General features: G+C 37.5%; 1 protein-coding gene across 6 annotated transcripts in view; it reads right to left on the reverse strand.

The window, feature by feature from the left end:
- ZNF385B (zinc finger protein 385B) overlaps window positions 1-14,620 on the reverse strand; it is a 275,321-nt gene that overhangs the window by 58,504 nt on the left and 202,197 nt on the right. The window lies entirely within an intron of this gene.

Below are 14,620 nucleotides of genomic sequence, written 5' to 3' on the forward strand. Positions count from 1 at the left end.
TTCATGAGAGCTGCTATTCACTGTATTTATCTTATAATTCATAGCCAATGTAAAAGTTTATCAATAAACAGAGTTTGCTTAGTAAGACAAAAGCCCTATCTAATTTGGCATTTGGATCTTATAATATGCAAAAAATGCTTATGGATCATTCATAAGTGAAATGGAAATATTAGATGAATTAGACAAATAAATAAAAAAACCTTAAAACATTTATAAAGGATTTTAATTTTTATTCAAATAATCTATAGTTTCTTTATCAAAAATGTCTTTAAATAAAATTTAATCTAACCAAAAATGTTAAGCTAGAGCTTAATGGTAAGTTTATGTTATTTTATCTTTGAAATGTCATAACTGAATTCACTGCTACGAAAATCAGTCTAGAGGTAATAATACTGTTCTTATTTCTGTGCTTGAAGTAAGTAAGCAGAGCAATATTACCCCTCAAGTTACAATGTTTAAGACTGATACACCAAACAATAGGGGCATGAGCCCAAGAATTAATGGAAAATTCCAGTTTGTCCATTCAGTACCTGGCCTTCCCAGATGTTTCCATAAGGGTTTAAGTAAAATCTCTAAATTAAAGGTCTTATTCAGTATCTTTGATCATCAGTTTCTTTCTTTGAGGAGCTTTGTCGCAAGATAAAATAAACTGAGCTTAAGTCACTGAGGCTTAAAGTTAGTCACAGTTGGTTTACTGATTTCACAACAAATATGTCAATGTAGACAGTGTGAGCAAAGGTTATATTTTTAAACATTTTTGAACAGACAAATTAGTTTCAAATCAATTTATTTGCATGATTCCTAGAGATTATTATATTATTTATTTAACTGCTACTTAGGAAATAAGCAAAACTATCAAACTTTGTATTATTTTCCTTTCAGATTTGAATGATCTTGCCTCAAACTACAGATAATCCTCAACTTACAACCATTCATTTGGTGACTGTTTAAACTTGCCACGGCACTGAAAAAAAGTGACTTATGACCCTCTTTCACACTTACGATTGTTGCAACATGCCTGTGGTCAGGTGATCAAAGTTCAAAGACTTGGCAACTGTCATGTATTCCCAGAGTCATGTGGTCACCTGGGAAGCTACAGTCAGTTAACAACCCTGTTGCTAACTTAAAACTATATGATTCATTTAACAACTGTGCCAAGAAAGGTCACAAAAATGGGTCAAACTTGCTTAATAACTGTCTTGCTTAGCAAGGAAATTTTGAACTCAGTTGTGCTTGTAAGTCAAGGACTATGTTTAATTTTGTTGAGAAAGCGAATATATTATATTGAAATATATTCAGAAAAGTTTACAAAACCTATTAAGAGATATTTTGTTTTAAACAATAGCTCTGGGCTTAAAATAACACAAAATAAACTATTTGATTAGCTGCTATATCAAATATATTAGAAGAACAAACAGACCTGAGAGGTCCATATCATTGCCCATTTTTATTTCCAGAGATTTTTCCATGCATGTTTTCTTACAATTTCTAACAAAATTGGCACCAGTACCATATTTTTCTAATTTATGTGAAGTTATTTTGTTAAATACAGCACATCAAGGGACAGACTTGTGCCTTAATACATTTGCCAAACTTTGTAGTTTTTAATTGAAATGGCAGCTAACCAAGACATTTCCCTTGCTTAAGGATTAACTAATTAATTAATAAAACAAATAACAAGCTATTGCACAAGTGAAAGGGGGAAATTGACTGGTTATTTTTCAAACACTCTCTTTAACAGCCAGCAGATGTCAACATAAATCCACTATATGCCTCAACTTTAACCCAGATCTTGCCAGGCTTGTTAAAAACATGATGTTAGGAGAAGTTTCTCCCTATCAAGGGCAGGCATTCATCTGAATACACAGTCAAAATCTATGTATAATAAATTATTTCATCTTGAAAAATAAGAACATGGCAAATACTAGATTTCCCTTTTATTTCCTGCATCATGCCACCAGTAAAAATGTATCAAAATTTGTTTACATTCTTTAACCTTAGCTTTATTTTTAATTATCTTAATTTCTATAAATGTTTGGGCTTACTTAATCTTAATTATCCACAAAATGTTTCTTTCCATCTGAATCAAATAACTTACAACTCATATAGAAGCTAAACAGGTGAGGGATAAATAAATGTAAAACCTACTTTCAGTTCAACTATGATGCTTCAGTTCTTAGTAACAACATGGAAGTGATTAATCACTTCTTTCTACTGGATGTTTGCGTAATATCTAGTCTATAGCCCGTGTATTTCCTGGCAGTCACCCCTGAAAGTACTATCCAGGCCCAGCCTTGCTTAACTTTTTGAAATCAACTGAGATTTTGCTAGCTACTACATAGTTAAATATAGTATTCTCAGAAAGTTTTCCTAGTACAAATTAATAATAATAATAATAATAATGATAAAGTTGGAAGGGACCTTGGAGGTCATCTAGTCCAACCCCCTGCTCAAGCAGGAAACCCTATACCATTTCGGACAAATGGTTGTCCAGTTTTTTCTTAAAAACTTCCAGTGTTGGCGCATTCACCACTTCTGGAGGCAGGTTGTTCCATTGGTTAATTGTTCTAACTGTCAGGAAGTTTCTCCTGAGTTCTAGGTTGCTTCTCTCCTTGATTAGTTTCCATCCATTGCTTCTTGTCCTGCCTTCAGGTGCTTTGGAAAATAGCTTGACTCCCTCTTCTTTGTGGCAGCCCCTGAGATATTGGGACACTGCTATCATGTCCTCCCTCGTCTTTCTCTTCGTTAAACTAGACATACTCAATTCCAGCAACCATTCCTTATATGTTTTAGCTCCAGTCCCCTAATCATCTTTGTTGCTCTTCTCTTTACTCTTTCTAGAGTCTTGACATCTTTTTTACATCGTGGTGTCCAAAACTGGATGCAATATTCCAAGTGTGGCCTTACCAAGGCATTGTAAAGTGGTATTAATACTTCACGTGATCTTGATTCTATCCTTCTGTTAATGCAGCCTAGCATTGTGTTGGCTTTTTTGGCAGCTGTAGCACACTGCTGGCTCATATTTAAATGATTGTCCACTAGAACTCCGAGATCCCTCTCACAGTTACTACTATTGAGCAAGGTACCCCCTATACTATACCTGTACATTTGGTTTTTCTTGCCTAAATGTAGAACCTTACTTTTTTCACCATTGAATTTCATTTTGTTAGATAGTACCCAGTGTTCAAGTCAAATTCTAGAATCACTAATTGTCAATCCTAGAGGCATGCAGTTATAGAATTAGTTAAGTCTTTAAATAATTCTATATTCTCTCTCCCACCTTATTAAATATATTAGATTAGCCTTCTTCAGCCAAAAACTCTCCAGATATGTTTAGACTACAACACCACAAATATTTCTAGCTTATGTAGAGGAAGGATTTTGATGAGTGGCCACTACAGAGAGTTAACAGGGCAACAGTACTGTCTTTTTATCAAGCCAATAGCCAAAAGGACTAGGGCAGGGGTCCCCAACCCCCAGTCCGTGGACTGGTACTGGGCCGCGGCATGCCAGCAACTGGTCCGCACAAACAAGCAAAGCTCCATCCATGGGATGCAGGCAGCACACAAAACCACGCACCCTCTAGTTTGTGGAAAAACCCCTCTCCACAGAACCTCTGGACTAGGATATCCAGAGAATGTGGACATTTGTAAGTATATTCAACACATTCCTTGAATCTCCAGATTATTCTCTTTGGTTGAAATAAGAGTGCTTGTTTGCCTTGTTACCTCTAAAACAGAGGTGTCAAACTCACAACGTCATGTGATGTGATTTATTGCGACTTTTTTACCATTGCCAGCAATGAGGTGGGCACGGTTTTGCTATGGTGCATCTGGCCCGCAGACCGGCAGTTTGACACCCTTGCTCTAAAATAATCTGCTGCTTTAAGATGTACTAGAATGGCAGTTAACCCTAATAAATACATTTTTAAAAAACATTAACCTGATCACAGGTCCTTGCCTAAAAACGTTTAACTCTACCTTAGAGACATAAAATTTTCCTGGCTTGCTTTACCAGTTCATTCTTTGGGATAATCCCTAACTGTAAGAGATTTATTAGCTGGAATTCTAGGAGCAGTGTATTTTACTTGCTGTGACAAGTAAAAGGATTCTGGTTTGGAGTTCCCTCCATCATCTCACTTCTTCAGAAAAGTCAGTTTAACTCTGTTTACCATGGAACATTTCTATAGGTCTGGAGAAATATTCTTTGCTTCTCCAGGCTCTAGTACTTCCTTTGAGTTCAGCTGTCCCTGGAGTTCTTCTGGTCCCTCATTCTGAAACTATCCTATCCTCTTTGAGGGAACCATTTTGTGTTGCATGAGAAAAGCACATCTTCCTTCCCCTGTCCTGACTACTTTCTCCAAGGGGGACGATCGAGAGCATCCTGAATACAGCATCACAGTCTGGTTTGGAAGCATCACTGCTTCAGATAGGAAGGCGGTGCAGAGAGTGGTGAAAATGGCCGAAAAGATCATTGGCAGTTCCCTCACTCCCATCCAGGACATAGCACAGAAGTGTTGCTTGAGCAAGGTCCATAAGATTATCTGGGACACTACACATCCTCTTCACGACCTGTTTTCCTTGTTACCTTCTGGGAGGAGGTTTCGTGGTATCTGTAGCAGAACATCTAGATTCAGTCATAGTTTCATTCCATACAGCATTAACCTTGTGAATTCTCAAGCTTCCTCCTTCCATTATATATTCAAGATGGACAGTATTTAATATTTATTTGCTACGTATACGTAGGGATGTGGGTCTATACATATGTTGTTCATAGTATGTTTAGGTGTGCGTCATATATGTGTTTCACTTTGAGAGTGGGCAACTAAATTTCATTTTTGATGTATGCTGTTGTGCCCACAGTCAAAAAATGACAATAAATGTTATCTTATCTTATTATTAATTTTGCCTCACTCTGATCTCTCACATGTTTCTCAATTCCTCTCTCAATTTCAAGATGAAGCTTTTTAAATGGAAACTTTCTTGAGGCTAGGATTCTAAGATGACTTTTAACATTTACTTGCATCAAGAAAAAGGGAAGGATATTGAGTTGTTTCCCTGTTCTTTATATTAATCAGATATGTTTGGGGAGGGAATCTATTTGTCCTGGTTGGAGGTGTCTGCCTGTGTGAGAAGAAGGACTTGTCAGCCTCATCTAATGAACGCAGGAGTGCCCATTCATTACAACGATTATGTAACAATTTGAGAGTAACAACTGATTCATTTGGTAAGTGACACTGGATGTTGACACTTAATTCAGATAAGGATCTAATAATCATGGCAGGTTCTGCTGTTATCCAGTCCTTCCACTATATTTAAGAATATTTTTCTGCTTGTATTAACTACACCCTTAATCAATACAGTATTGCCACATGAAAGGAAAAAATATTTTAATTATGATGGTTTATAATGGCAAGTATTGAGTAGATTATTTTTGTAAGCACAATATACTTTTTTTCAGGACCCTATTAGTATAAATATTGATAACCATTACAGGTGCCTGGGTTTTGACAAGCAAAATTCCATATACAGAGCCCACATTTACTCTTAGGTGACAGAGGGATTTCTTACAATATTTGTCCTCATGTATGTAGAACCCCTCCCAGGTCTAGAACGGCTCGCTGGAAGTGCATGGATACCACTTCCAGAAGTCTGTTCTAGGCCTTGGAGGCCAGGAGGAGCCTCCAAGGCCTAGAACAGCCTGCTGGAAGTGCATGGATGCCACTTCCGGAGATCCATTCTAGGCCTCGGAGGCCAGGCCTGCATCCAATAAGAGAACCGGTTGTTCAGGTATTTGAATCCCACCACTGAGATGTATGTATTTCTTCCCTCCTTTGTATGCCTTTATTCCAAAATTCCATCCATGAACAAACAAATATACCCCATTTAGTTGGATAAGAATAAAGCTTATTTCTATGTTTCATAAGCAAACCAAAAATATTAAAGAGTATCAAAAGTAGTTTAACCAAGAGAAATACTTCTAGTGTAAGGTGTATGAAGTAAGCAAATCATTATGTTTTCTAACTATAGACTTGCAGAGAAGAAATTCAAGTGAAAGTGTCTTTTGTCCAGCTGTGTGTAATTTTTAGATTCTTGTCTGAAAGAGAAACCGTTCAGCTGATAACAAAGGAAATGAAATGGCAATGCTGTTAAGCAAATGTAAAGCTCATTCTCCAACAGTTATTGGATGGAGTCAGTGTGTATATGCGCACGTGCAGGTACTGGTGGGCCAGCATGAAATCACACTTCAGAAAAATCAATCCCTGCTTGGTTTTTGTTTTTTTAAAGAGTGGTATGAGTCCAGAGATGTGTTATATGTGGAAAATGATACATGCAGTGCATGCAGTGTCCTAATTTCAGTATCAATATCAGAGTTTTAAGGAAGATACCCAGTAATAGATATATGAAATATTTGTCTGAGAGCCATGAGAATCAATGTTAGCTTGGGATATACTTTGTGCTAAACAGATCCACTTTGCTGTTTTATTAAAACGGAAAGCATTCAGGGCATGTTTTTTAACACAGAACTTTTTGTAGCTCACTATATCTCTTCTTAGACACACCTTTTATACATATTTTTCTTAATTTGGAGCAGTCCAATAGCCTTCTATGAATAAATGCTAATTATCATGCATCCATTCTTCAACGTGCTTTCTTTTAAAATGTAAGTTAAAATGAAAAAAAGGTGACTGCCACTGTTTGTATGCAAATTTCAGCAGGTTATATTATTTTGAGTTTACAACTGGGGAAAGATAAATGCTTGCCAGATATTCTTTGATGTAGAATTTGTGTCACTGCCAACTGAGAGTAGAATGCCCTTAAACAGAATCTGCAGCAAAATTAATTTATGTTACTATCACTATGTGACAAATAATTAGACTTATTGGGAATTTCAGTTGACTTAATCCTTTGTTTAAACAACGATAAGGGCATATAAGACTATACAATTCTTATACTATTAATGTTATTTGAATTTGAACTTATTTTTCTTTTATTTTATTATATCTTCTTCTTTCTGCTGCGAACTATTTTCTTACAGTTGCTGCTAGTACTCCCTCCTAAGGACTAGTAAATGCAGCTTAATAAAAAATAAATGACATTATTTGAAAAATTGCCCAAATATCTATTTTGTACTTTCATGCAAAACTTTGAACAAGATCTTTTTCTATATTGTACCTTTTTATGGCAAGCAGGTTTTATCCCCTATCTTTTTAGTTTTCTATAATTCTTACATTATAACTCAACTCACATAATTTTCTACTAGTGAGTGCACAGGAATTTATAATACAGCATTAATACTTTTTGTCTGCTGCTTACTATTGTTTAGTGTCAAATCTAAACATAATTTCAAAGTGGCAAAATATTCATCGATTTCAGGAGAGTGAAAGTGTTTGATTATTGGCAAATAAAAAAAATACAGAAACAAGGTCAGAGATTAAAAAGTTGTCAAGTACTCCTAAACTTTCAGGGTACTGTTGTGGCTGTACAAAGTATTATTGTCCAAAAATGGTTCTGAATATTTGCCATGTGACTTGAGGCAGCTGCTTTACTTTGCCAAGGAGCATGTCTAGTTATTTTACTGCTCTGTTTCCTCATGCCTTACACATCTTCTCTTTCCCCTCCTCCTCCTCCTCGTCTAATCCCTGCTTTAAATTATGCCTTTTCTCCTTACATGTTAATTTGTTATCTAAAATAGAAAAGAGACCCTTACGAATTCAATTTACTTTTTATTATTACAGGTAGTCCTTGGTTAACAATGGTAGTTGGGACCAGATTTTCCATCCCTAAGTGATATATAGTCATAAAATGTGATGACATATGCTGCATCACTTAGTGACAACAATCCAAGCGGTTCTTTCTGTTGCCAATGTTAAGCAAGAATTGTGGGTCATTAAGCAAGGACCTCCTCGCAACTTCCTGCTGGTTTCCAACAAGTTAAGTCATTGGGGAAACTGGCAGGAAATCACCAGTTCCAGAGAGCTCACAAGCAGGGTGGCAAGTGGATAAGTGGCTGTGGTGGCCCGTGTGAGTGCAGTGGAGCTGAGGGTGACTGCTGTCAGGGATGGGAGGGCATGCAAGCCAGTCTGCACTCTGTCATCCTCAACTGACTTTTGCCATCTTCTTCCTCCTCTTCCTCCAGTTTCCCGGCCCTTCACAAAGCCCCAGCTACCCAGGCCTAGCACTGCAGAATGAAGCCCTACCCCTTTTAGCCACCTTGCACTCCACAACCCCTATCACCCTCCACTCCACTACCCCATGACCTTAGTTATCTTCTTGCCCCTGCTGCTGAGGTACGTGCAGCCTGGCCTTTTGTGAGGTAGCTGCTGGCTATGCGAAGCCTTCTTTCTGCATTCTCACAAGAAAAACCTGCCAGGTCTCAAGAAGGCTGCATGTGACCTTGGGAAGAATGCCGCTGGGCCTTCTGGGTGCATCTTGTCAACAGACGTCTTGTCAGAAGCAGGAGGAAGATGGTGAAGGGATGGCAGAGTGCAGGTGGCTAAAAGGGCAGAGATGGGAGGAGATAGGTGGGTGGGAATTATTGAACCCCATCCTGCGGTCATAAATGCGGCAAACTGCTAAGGGCCCAAACTTTGATCACATGACCGCAGGGATACTCCCACTGCCGTAACTTCAATGAGGGAATGTAAATGCCATATTTGTTTAGTGCTGTTGTAACGTTGAATGGTCACTGAATAATTGGCCATTAAATGAGGGCTACCTTTAGTATCTGTATACCACCCAATCCCAATGACTCACAAATAAAAATATTAAAACAAGTAAAAATACAATAGGAAAGAAAAATAAAACAATAAAAGTTGATGAGGATAAGATAGGAATGAAAGAGAAACAAGTGCAGGAGGAGGCTTCACTCATACTCACCATAAGCCTGGGTAAAAAACAAGTCTTCAGGTCTGTTTATTGTTATAATAAGGGAGTGGGTGTATGTTATAATAATAATAATAATTTTTATTTTGCGGTCACAGACCAAAATACAAGTGCAACAAAAAAAACACACAAGAAAAATATAATCACAAACAATTAACACCAGAAGCCTTGGCTAAGGGGAATTACAACGTTCTCCTCTGATAGTTACAGCTCTTAAAAAAAATTTAGAAACCTGAAGAAATTTAGAAACCTGAAGGGTGTATGTTACTTACATAGCAGTCACTTGTAAAAATAGCCAAAATTGTTTAACTCATACTTAGAATATACATGTTACACTGTCATAGTTTGTTTAACTTTGGTTTAATGAATAAAGCAAAATTATATGAAATTATTTATTTACAGCATTTTTATAGCATGTGAAGGCAAAACTAAACAAATCACATTCTGGCTTAGCGTGATGCTTGAAAATATTCCATATGCTGCCTATAGGAGACTAGTTCTGATTTCCTGGTTTAGCTCCTCTTACAAAGCTATTCAAACTAGAACATTCAAATTGCCCAGCTATTAAACTTTAGATTACTTTTTTTCTAAGTTAAAAGGAAACACTGCAGCTCAGGAATCAAGAAACTTTTCTTTCTTTATATTGTTAATTTTCTTAAGCTTCCAAAATAAAAGAGCTAAATATTCCCACTCACATACACCCACAGACCTAGATATAAATACACTAAAATTCTAAAGTATAAATATCAGCCTATACTGCATAGTGTCTTGAAACAACATATTCAGTTCTTAAAACAAATTCTTAGTGTTTAATCAGCAAAATCAATTAAACATATTCCTGCAAAAATATGTCAAAAATTCATTTTGGAGAAGCAGTGATCTAACAGTGGAGATTAAAAGAAGAAATATTTTGTCATATAACTGTACATAATACTCAGAGGAAGTGGGAGGATGACTGCTTAATGTATAATTTAAATTGGTGGTGGTTATTGATAAAGACTGTTAAAAATGTCATACCTAAAATAAAATCTTAGCTACAGGATTTCTCCTCCTCAGTAATTCTGTTCCTCCCTTATAAACATCTGCAAATTCATACTGTTACTAAGAATACAACATCTGCACTGCAGTATTGACAAACAGTTTATGGCAGCTGATGCCCATGAATTATGTTACACTGAAATATCTTAACAGAAAAGCTAAATAAATAAATAGGACCTCAAGAGTAATCTATGTAAGTCCAATGCAATCCTGAGATTTCCAAGAAAATATTTTTTTTTCCTTTCAGAATAAAGGAAATTTGTATTTCTGTATGTGAACTATTTTGTGGTATTAAATTCTAATCTGTTACAAGTTTCTCTTAGGAGAGACAGTATCAACAATGTAATGGTCCAAAAGCTTTAGTGTTGTAAACAAATGCATCTACTAAATGCATTTGCTTGGTGGAAAGATTCTTTTTTTCTCCTCCCAGTGTGTCCCTTAAAGGTCCTTCAGATCTGCTCCTAAGGGTCAAGGGATGGAAAAGGAAATTCTACTGTATAAGGGATACTGTTAAAGTTCTGAAGGATTAAGTTCAATATCCACCCCGGTAAAATTTCAGCATTGGAAAGAAGGGACATCATTAGTTTAATGTGTGTTGAATAACAAAACATACCAAATTTGATTGTTCTTCCCTCCCTTTCCTTTCTGTGCATGTACAGAATTCTGTCTCAAAATCCCTAGGAGATAGTTTTCATATAAGTCAAAACTAATCTTGGGAAACGTTTCAAGAGCTACATTCCAATGTTGATAGGACAAAAATAAATAAAATTTGATAGGATTAAAAGAACTAGTTTGGTGTAGTGATTACGGTATTGGCTTAGAAACCAAAAGACTGTGAGTTTCATGCCTTAGGCATGAAAGCCAGCTAAGTATCTTTGGACCAGTCACTTTTTTTGAGCCCAACTAACCTCACAGGGTTGTTGTTGAAGGAGGAATTGGTATGCTAGCCATCTTGAACTATATATGAAAAAAGGCAAGATAAAAATTTAAAAAGTGATTTTTTTTTTACAAATTCTAATTCTAAGTAAACCTTTCTCCTTGATAACTATTCAATAGTAAGCAAGATGTTGATTGATAAGGCTCTTGTCTTTATCTCTACTGAGAAGTGGGCAGCTGACTTCTAGGTAATTATGAATACTTTTTTAGTCTCCTTATAATTAAACAACAAACTCTCTACATGAAAAAATAGCAATCTGTTAAGACCAATTCTTTTTGGCCCATACAAGTGTGTATATAATTAGTGTCTCATGCTAGATGCATCAGAACTTAATAAAAGATCAGCTGCTATGGGCAAAAATTGGAGGAAGTAACACTACATATATCACCTTGAGCTCCAGCATGAAAGAAGGCTCCTAAATCTTCACTAACAGGCAAATAAATACAATACACTCACATATCTTAGTGCCAACCACTGCAATTAAAAATGAACTCAAGATCCTGGATAAAAAGGGAAGTAGCAACCATGAACTACAAATAGCAAGATATTAGCTAAAGTTCTTAAATTATCATTACTGTTTGGTCTTGCCTTTAATTGGCAGTAACTGAGCAATGGGCTTCTGGCAATAGCATACATTCTTACTGATAAATTGGTTATCAAAGAAGTTTCCTAAGAAAAAAAGAAAATATGCAGTTGTGACTCCAATCTTCTCCTTTTTCTTCCTCGCATTGTGGAGTCTGTAGGGGGCCTGGGGAGCTGAACACATTAATGTACAGCACAACTCTTGCTTAAGAGCAAACACTGGCCAATGTTCTTGTATGATAGTATCTTAAGAGATATTTATCTATCTGAAAAATAAATTTGGAACAAATAATTCTACTTCTGCCCAAAGGAACCTTGGTTTTCCTACCCTGAGCTGTTATTAAACAGTTGAGCTATCAAACGTAGTTTGAAATCCATCAAAAACATGACTGGTACAGTCTCTAACTGGTTTCCCGCCTCCAGACAGCTAGAGAATCAATCAGAATCAGAGAAAACAATTGCCAATACTAGATATCCCTTATATCAGAAGTCTCCAAACTTTCCGGGCTCGAGGACTGGAGAGAAGGAGAGCAGCTTCAAAATTGGTGCACACGCACGCATACACACACGGGGCCATGCACACTGGCACAGCACTAGCAGCCCTGTTTGCGCATGCACGAACAGGCCATGCAAACCACCTGGGCTAGCAGCACATGTGCAAACGGGGTGCGGACACCCGCCCCACGCTAATATCCCTGTTTGTGCCCGTGCGCATGTGCAAATGGGGCTGCGGGTGCTAGCACGAGTGGGGAGGATGCGCATACATATGTGCACACACCGGCCAGCCATTTCCGCGGCCCGCTGGCCAAGAGCCTACAGCCCAGTCCCAGGCCACGGACCATAGGTTGGGGACCCCTGCCTTATATAACCTCCCCATGAAGCAAGGAGACTCTGTAAGAGTTTTCTCATGGCAACAAAAGCAAAAAATACCAGGTTCCCTTGGATGAAACTGATTTCCCATTGGTCTATTGCTTGTATCTGCATTATACTGAATTCTAATATGACACGACCACTCTCCCACCAAAGATTCTGCAACTTCAACCCTCTCTATCATTTATTCTCTGTTAGTAAAAATTAGGTCCAGTATAGCTGTCCCTCTAATATAATTCCCTCCTCTACTTTTTGGATGACAAAGTTGTCAGATAGGTTGGTCAGGAACATGTTTGATCTTCCACTTGTCTCTCAGATGATGTCAGGGTAGTTAAAGTCCACCATTACTACTGTGGTGTGTTTTCTACATACATTTGTTAACTGATACAATATATCTATTGTATATACAGGTCTGCCTACGGAACACAAACCTGGTTGCCCTGTGGGATGACCGGGGCCAAGAAAAAGACCGGGGACTACAATTGTGTTGGTCTTTTGGGAATCTCTCATCAACTTTGTACCATCAATCACAGCATCTTTTGGATAGGCTGTCAAGAGATGGGTTGTGTAGGCACTGTATTCCTATGGTTCCATTCCTACCTGGATGGTTGTTTCCAGAAGGAGATGGTAAAGTATTACTCTTCTGCCTCATGGCAAGTGGGTTATGGAGTCTCTCATGGGTCCATTTTATCCTCTAGGCTATTTAACATATATGCTAAATTGCTGGAAGCAGTCATCCAGGGTGCATCAGTATAAAGATGATATCTAGCTCAATCACTCTTTTTCATCTAACACAAGTAAGGTGGTTGGTGTTTTGAATCTGTGCTTGGACAGAGTAATGGACTGGTGTTATGAATCTGTGCTTGGACAGAGTAATGGACTGGTGTTATGAATCTGTGCTTGGACAGAGTAATGGACTGGATGTCAACCAATAAACTAGAGCCAATATAGTTTGGTCTAGCAGTTAAGGGATGAGTCTAGAAAGCAGGAGACTGTGAGTTCAAGTCCTGCCTTCACCATGAAAGCCAGTTGGGTGACCTTGGGCCAATCACTCTCTCTCTCTCATCCCAACTCACCTCACAGGGTTGTCGTTGTGGGGAAAATAGGAGGAAGAAAGTATGTTGGATATGTCCACTGCTTTGAGTTAGTTGTAAAAATAATAAAGATGAGATACACATAAAATAAAACAAATACATAAAAGACAAAAGATACTGTTTGTGGGTGATGCATCTGTCCATTTAGACCATGTCCTGCCTGCCCTGGAATGGTCTGGACTTGCCCTAAACTAAGTTTGGGTGAACTTCTAGATGTCTAGATGGCTTTGGTAGTATTGTGGCCAGGACTGATTTTTCAGCTGATTTATCAACTGAGATCTTAACTTGGATACAGAAAGACTTGCAACAACTATTCATGCTGAAAACTTCCTGATCGGATTACTGCAATGCATTACTGTACATGTGGGGCTACCTTTGAAAACAGTTTGGAAACTAAATTTAATTTAAAATGCAGCAACTAGACCTCCCACCAATATGGTCATATTACACCAGCTCTTGGTCATCTGCGTAGGCTGTTAGTTCTTTTCCAGAGCCAATTCAAAAAACCTATTTGAAGGAGTGCCTTCTTCCATACTGCATCACCTACCCAGACCTTGTCTAATGAGATCCTCCACCTCCTCCAGGTCCCTTCATCAAGGGAATGCTTCTTTTGTGGTAACACCCTTTTATGGAATTCCCTCCCCAGGGAGGCTTGACTGGCACCTACACTACCGTCATTTCAGTGCCGGGTGGAGATATTCTATTTTCCACAGCTTTTGAATTAGTTTTTTTTTTTAAAAAAAAAAAAAAATAACTGCCTTTTTATTTATATTGCTTTGAAGACTGAAGACAGATTTATAGCTGTCTAATTTATATGGTGTTTTATTTTCATTTATTGCATATTTGGATTCATACTATATTTTTAGTGTGTTTTATCGTAAAGCTGCAGGAGAAGGAATGGCAGAACTTGAAGATGGAGTGAAAAGGGGGAAATCAACCTAGAATCATTACATAGCGACAAGGGAACTATGTCCAGCCTAATTTGAATGCTGTTGGTGCTTATCTAACTCTGAGCAACTGTCCACCATTAGTTGAGAAGATTCCTTTAGCAATAAATCAGTTTAATTCAACATGTGAATCTGGTCTTCTACACTTGATAAGACTGCTCAGAAAGTTGTAGCTATTGGGCAGTTTAATAAATAAATATATAAGTAGGTAAATATACAATAGATCAACCTCTACAAGAAAGAAGACATTAAAGATACAGGCAAGAA

The sequence above is a fragment of the Crotalus tigris genome, unplaced genomic scaffold, assembly GCF_016545835.1.
Source record: "Crotalus tigris isolate CLP2741 ecotype Arizona unplaced genomic scaffold, ASM1654583v1 scf7180000024351.1097467, whole genome shotgun sequence".
NCBI lineage: Eukaryota > Metazoa > Chordata > Lepidosauria > Squamata > Viperidae > Crotalus > Crotalus tigris.